The sequence below is a fragment of the Eutrema salsugineum genome, unplaced genomic scaffold (assembly GCF_000478725.1).
Source record: "Eutrema salsugineum unplaced genomic scaffold, Eutsalg1_0 scaffold_12, whole genome shotgun sequence".
NCBI classification, from domain to species: Eukaryota; Viridiplantae; Streptophyta; class Magnoliopsida; order Brassicales; family Brassicaceae; genus Eutrema; species Eutrema salsugineum.
The window spans coordinates 1619764-1625763 of record NW_006256895.1 but is presented as its reverse complement, the minus strand read 5'-3'; positions in this window follow the sequence as shown (position 1 = coordinate 1625763).

Below are 6000 nucleotides of genomic sequence, written 5' to 3'. Positions count from 1 at the left end.
TCCGAACTGAAGGGAAACTAGTTACAGACTCAGTCGATTAAATAAATCGTGGACTCTTCGCCCTATAGTTATGCGTATCTACGGTGCGGTGCATCAAACTTTAATTTGCTCTTACAATCTAACCCATTCATTATATTGACTATATTAGACATTTCTCTACATATGATCTTGACCGTTCATTTGAATGACTTTGTTTATAGAGTTATTTTGTATCCCGCTAGGATTATTTGAATTTCTTATTCAATTTCTTTTTGTTGTTCTTGGTGGTATACATTGGTAGTGGTAGACAAACTGTCCGACGTGTCCGTATTCAAATAAAGAATGTACGCATTAACCGACACGTAGTCGTACATTTGCATAAGTATGGATTTAAAAATTGGTTTACGAAAAGAATTATGTTTTAAAGCTTATTATTGGACGACAAAAAAAAAGCTTATTATTGATCACAATAATAATAAAAAAATATAGATTCTGAATCCGCCCATGAGGCCGGATGTAGTTTTTGTTATTTAGGATGTTTAACGATGTTTGTTTGACGAGTATATTTAAGTGTATTAAGATTTAGACATTAGTTGAAAACTTATAAATTAGCTATAGACATATTAGTTCTGAACTTCTGATATATAAAAGTGTTTGGAAAGTAAGATTTTGTGGGTGTTGTTTGTGACTTGATAGTTGGTTTTAATGTTGAGATTGTAATTTGATAGCAGTGATATTAATAAAATAAAAACTGTATAATTATGTTTCATTTTCTACTTGATATTTACAATTTTAATATCTATATATTCACAGAAAATATGTTTAATATGAATAAGTAAATATAATAAGAAAATTAGTTCATTTACATAAACTTATAGTCTCCTACATAGAACCTTGATTTGGGCAGGGGTACTTTTTTCTTACGGTTGTTTAACAGAGATTTGTTTGGCAGACATAAACGATTTGATATTTGGAACTCAGTTGATATTTTATAGATTATACCTATGAGTTTTCAATATTTTGAACGATTTGATAGTTAAATTTATTTGTGTGGTTTATGATTAACTAGGTAAAAACAACCGTTTATTAATTTATCTACTATTTTTAGTAACAATGGATAAAGGCATGTTTAACATATATATGAGATAGAATATTTGAACTACCCATTTGAAAATTTAGTATTTTTAAAAGTTATCCAAATTTTTCCAGTTTTTTAATCCATGTGGGTTATATTTATTTTTTTTGTATTTAACAGATATATTTATGTTTGGCAGATAGTATAAACAATTTAAGATTTGGATATCAGTTGGTATTTTATATATTGTACATATGGGTTTTTGATATTTTGATGTATTTAATAATTGGATTATTTGTGTAGTTTGTGATTTGGTAAGTAAAAACAACAGTTTTATTGTGTGTTATCTATTTCGTTCTATTAGTAGCAATAGTAGTTAAGGTCATCAACAACTTGATTATACAAAAGAAAAATAATAATTACTTCTGTTTGTAAATAATAGTTAAAGAATACATAATAATAGTTAAAGGATACATAATCCTTATAGAAGATTTTTAAAAATAATACAAAGTGAAAACTTAATTGTCAAAATAGTATAATAACATTTGAAATTTTTTTTTTTTAACATCTATTTCATTTAATAGAAAACCAACAAGTACAAATTAAAGTTAATCAGAGAGACTCATAAAGAGCCAATTTGGCCAGAATCAGCTCTTCCATTCTCTGATCTGCCGATGAAAGTAAAAGATACAAATGAAAACAAACTTGCAAAAGTGTTAATATCAAAAAGGAGGCTGAAGATCTCCTTGATTTACTTTTGCTGAGTAATTGTTCGGATTAAAGTGCAAGCATCAGATATGATAATAAGGTGTCGAAAGCCTTTTTCCAGGCTGTAATTTAGTGCAGATCGGATCGCCAAGGCTTCTGCAACGAGAGGAGAGGCGACGAAGGGTGCATGTGATCTGCCTTGATCCAATTCAGATCCGATCTAGTCTTCAAAGATCCATCCCATGCCAGCGGATCGGGAGTCTTCCCTCCAAACCGCATCATATAGCAGATTACAGCCTCTGTGTGAGTTCGATTGCTGCTAAATTTAGGTGAGATCAAACCTGATAAGTATTCAGGTGAAAAAATTGTAAAATAATCTTTTTCTTCCATTCTAAAACTTAAATCCTTAAACTAAAACCTAGACATTGAAAATCTGAACCTTAAATTCTATATCCTTCAATATTTTTCCAAAAGACTATTTTGCCAAATTTTCTAAAAATTGTACTGTTCTAGTAATTAGTTGGTAACTTGTTACTATTTTAGACTATTTCTTCATAAATTCATATATACATATATAAAACGAAACGGAGAAAACAAAGTAAAGTATTTGATCAATTTTCAGAAATATATAATCAAGATTGAGAAATATTCCAAACTTGTAAGACCCAAATTTTTCTAAACCAACTTGTATTTAGCATAAAATATCTTGGATAATGCTTTACAATATTTAAATTATATATTTTCAACACTTAAATGCAAATTCCTAATATATGCAGTATACTTATATAACTAAAGTAGTTTTAATAAAGTAAAAATAAAGAAAACAAAAATATGAATAAGCAAAACATGTTATCCATTACTAGCCCTAAAATCGGATCGGATATCCGGAAAATCATCATAGTTGAAGTTCATTCATACCTTATTTCCAAATCTCATCATATTTGTAAAGTTTCCACTTATAAGAAGTAACAATCATTAGTACTTACAAAGTTTTTAAAATTTAATATTTCTGTAAAAAAACAAAACATGAATACCTGATCGAACTTTTCAAGTTCAGCTACTTTTCAAGCTCAGCTACCAATTCTTCTACATTTAGATCTTCATCATTATCCTGATACCAATACTGGGTGCAAATAAAAGCTTCAACGGTTTGCAGTGTTAATGAACTGCGAAAGCGATCTAATACCTAACCACTTGCACTAGATGCAGATTCTGATACCACAGTTGACAGATGTATATCAAGCAAATCTCTTGCCATCAGTGATAAGACTTTATATTTAGAACTTGTTACTCTCCACCAATGTAAAAACTTGGATTCTTCCTATCCTCCCAAACATCATCCAGATAGGTTTCTAGCTCTGACTTTATCTCACCCTCTTCACTTTCTTCAGCATCATCAAACATATCGTCCATCAGTGAATGTCTTCTCTTTTTCTTTAGAAATTGATGCTAATTTTTCTTTCTTCTGGAAATATTCTAGCGACTCTTACGACTCTGCGACTATAGAACTGATTTGTAATATAAATATAATTTTTCAGTTGCTTTTGTGATATTGTCAACCAAGCAGCTAGCCTCAAATGCAGGATAAGTTCCTTCAATCATCCACTTTACCCATCTCATTTTGTATCGGGGATCAAGAACTGCAGAAACATAGATCAACATATTTATATTGTACTTGAAAAAATTAAGCATCATTTTCTGAGCCATAGCTTTCTTGTGTCCATCCTCCATCATGTCCATCTACATTATCATCCAACCTACTCTGAAAATCTCTTTCATATATGTATTACCAGTCACATATTTAGACCCATATATGTTCACTGTAGCATTGTAAAAATATTGCAAAATAGAGGATAATGAACTAACATAATCCTAATCAGCATCACTTGGTGTACCTCCACAAATTTTGATAAGTTATGACACATACTTATCATCTTCTAGCTCTAGCATAGCAAATCCTTTTCTTCAGTTCAACAGCAGATTGTAACATCAGAAATGTTGAATTCCATCTTGTTTCAACATCTAAGCAAATACCAGCTTTACATTCAACTTTCTGAATCTCTAAACACTCTTTAAACCTCTTCAGTCTCTTAGGAGAAGATCAAACATACCTCACAGCTGACCTGATCATCAATACTGAATTATGCGCTTCCTGAAGACTATCTCTCACAATCAAACTTAAGATATGAGCACCACATCGCATATGAAGAAATTCTGCATCCAAATACTTGTCCCCCATGAAGTCATCTTTCTTTTCAAGTACTTGATTGCAAGATCGTTTGAGCTAGCATTATCTACCGTAATGGTGAACACTTTACTGATTCCCCAAAAACCATGCACTTTTCGACCATTTTACCAACTGTTTCTCCAACATGATTATCAACTATGCATAAATTAATGATTCTTTTGTGTTACTTCCAGTGTTCTGTGTTCGTCAATGTAATGAGCTATGAAGCACATGTAGTTCATATTCTGTATGGATTTCCAGCAATCTGTAGTCAAAGAAATACTGCCTTTATAGTTCCTAAAAATCTTTCTGAGTCTGCTCATTTCCTGTTCAAAAATCACCAAACAATCTTTAGCCACTGTTTTACGACAAGGAATATCAAAACGAGGCTGAGCAATGCTCATAAATCATTGACATCCCCTATGTTCAACAAATCTAAAAGGCAACTCATCCATTATAATTATTTTAACTAATGCTTTACGAGTTGCAAGTTGGCTGATAGCCTAAAAAAGATGGTACTTTACTTCCTGAAATCCCATATATTTTATTTTGGTGAAGAAAAGTTGACTGTTTCAACTTTTTACCATCTATTTCAGCATCAGAGACTTCTGGACATAGCATTTTGCATGCACATATGTGGTTTAACATTGCACTAGTTGTAGAACCAAACTTAGTTCTACAACTGATCAGTTGAGCACAATGCATACACTTTGCCTTATCAGGAACATCAGACTTCGTAAAAGTAACCAGGCTTCAGATCTTTTTTTTTTGTTACCTTATAAGTTGTTGAAGATTCTGGCATAGAGCTTTCAATAGCACCACCACAACAGGAAGCAGATTTTTGAGTATCTGGTTTAGAGTTTTCACTAAAAAAAAATCATCTCATTATTATAAACATAAGAGTCAAGATAATCAATCAGGTTCCAATTGGCTTGAGGAACTAAATCCATTTAAAATATCACAAAGTATCTACAAAGAGTCACACAAAGAAGGAACATAAGCACACAAACAATTTTTCCTCTAATTTATCAAAATAAAAAAGACAATAGTAGCAAAATTGAATAGAGACAGATGTGAAGTTACCTTACTATACTAAGAGGGTACCACTGGTCGGAGATCGGAGAAATGGTGACTAAGTCAGTGCGTAGATCTAGAGATTGAAAGATAGCGCCAAATCTAGGTTTTTAGTTCTATAGTGAAAGAACATCAAGGAATTGAATGAGGTAAATGATTATTAGGCGAGTGTTTGATAGTAAATTGGGCTTTATTATAATTGTATTTCACCTTTTAAAGTTGGGCTAAATTTTAATTAATCCAAAAACAAATGAGTACATGTATTAAAATGGATAACGAATATTCGATTCTAAAATTCGGATCCAACGAATTTCCTACTTTACTATCCAAATTCGGATCTGGATTCACATCCCACTGATATCCTAAATTTCAGATCGGATCGAATTTCGGATAACAGATAATAGTTTCAGCACTATCCATTACATTATGCAACCAAGCTGATTTTCAAAATGTTTATAATTTGAATCAATTCAACATTTCCAAAATGATATTATTTTAAGTTTTCAGTTTAAATCAATTTAATAAAGCATGTATATATAATTTTAATATATGCTTGGAGAACGTAAGAATTGATGATCCACTACAAAAATGTGTTTTACATCACGTATTTTCTATATTTGTATCACTTATTAATGATATAAAAGAATCTTACATTATTAAAATAAGTGATTCTGAAAGTGGTGATGCAAATAGTTTGCATCAGTTATAGAAATTTTTACATCAATTTTTAGAATCGATGTTACTATGTATTATCTGCAAGAAAATAATGTTAATATTTTAATCATCTGATAAAATCGATGCTAATATTTGTTACGGTTATAATAAGTGATGTCAAATGATATATCATTTGTTAGTAATGATTATAACAATTGTATCATTTATAACAAATGATGTCAATACTTATATCATTTGTGCATATTTGATGTTAAAATTAGTA